Source organism: Bidens hawaiensis, unplaced genomic scaffold, assembly GCF_021521415.1.
Source record: "Bidens hawaiensis isolate Kalapana, Puna unplaced genomic scaffold, B.hawaiensis_p1.1 tig00022718_1, whole genome shotgun sequence".
Lineage (NCBI taxonomy): Eukaryota > Viridiplantae > Streptophyta > Magnoliopsida > Asterales > Asteraceae > Bidens > Bidens hawaiensis.
In genome coordinates this window covers 254,075-255,604 of record NW_027493555.1, presented here as the reverse complement: position 1 = coordinate 255,604, position 1,530 = coordinate 254,075, and positions in this window count along the sequence as shown.

The following is a 1,530-nucleotide window of genomic DNA, read 5'->3' as shown; positions in this document are numbered from 1 at the left end:
GAAAAAGAAGAATTACATGATCTAAATATGAAAACGTGCATACACACAGTAAGCAAATGTTTATTTGTTTGCTTTACATATGGAATTAGTAAGCCACAAAATTGATGGGTGATCTCTATTTAAGTTGTTCATGGGCTCCTGATAATTTATTGTTATAAATATTTTTTCAGCCTTAACGAAATCAGTGGAGCAGCACAACTAAAGAAGTTAAATATGCCACAATATGATTTAATTGAGTAATAGTCGATAATAATTAGAAGAGCCTTGGGACGCAAGTTTTGAAGCAAAAGGTCGGCGAATTGTTTTGATATATATATATATATATTAACATTTGTACGTTAACATTCCCATATATATATATGTATATATAGAAAATGGTTTAAATAAGAATAAAGAGTTTCCTAGGGATGGTAAGAACCAACAAATTTTTTACATTTGACATTACAAATTTTATTGAAATAACAGTTCTAGAAAACTATGTCGGTTATAATGATGAAAGAGTAATTCTAGGAAACTTTGTCGGTATTGGTAGTTTTAAATCTCAACTATTGATTAACATGATCCAATGGCTATGATTTATTCATAGTCTTCTTATTAAACTACTTATTGTTAGGATAACTCTCTCCTATATATATATATATATATATATTATATGGGGCAAAATAGTGGGGACAAAGAAAGAGTAAGACGACTCTTGTTCGATATATTTGATCCATCGCAAAGAAGAAAAATAAGAATAAAAGAAAAAAGCTTTTGGTTCGAGTGGAGAGCGTTTAGGTTCAACACCTGTTCATCCAAGCATCATCGCTATTCTGTTTGAATTTATTATTTTAATAATGAGCTCGGGTGTTGAACTTAATTATTTTGGTTTCTTTGATTTTAAGATGTTAGGTTAAATTTTTTATACTGCCAAGGGTTGTGATGAACCATTGTTGAAGTTTTATTTTGTTTGGAATTTGCTTTTCGTTATGGGTTTATGAATTAGTAAAAAGTGTTAATATTATTTATTCGATGCATATGTGTGCTTGGTTTATTTGATGAGTTTTATTGTTTCAAAGTTTGCTTGGTGATTGTTTGTCATATAATAGGATTTTGTTAGGTCATTTGCTGTGTGTACTTGACTAGTTTATGATTGATTTATAATAAGATCATAGAAACAATATTATAAACTAAATAAATAAAAGTGTGCTGCTAATCTAAAAAGTTGTAAGGTGATAGGTTATTTGATAGGTCGTCGTTGATTAAGATTGCTAGATTTAGTTCTTCGTAAAGAGTCCGTCTAGGTTTGATTTGTCAACTTTGTCTATTGATTCGAACGAATTTATTGAATTACCTTTGATTTCCGCGCTGTAAGGTAGTTTGTTATTTAAAGGTACTTGTTTATAATTAATTAGATAACCGTAAGGAAGTCTAATATTAAAACTGGTGTTTTTAAGAACTTAATAGAATTCCATAGGTGTCTTCTTGAGAAAGGCTAGGGGTCCTGTTCGGGTTTTCTTTTAAGTGACTATTTTATGATCCCAATTCCAT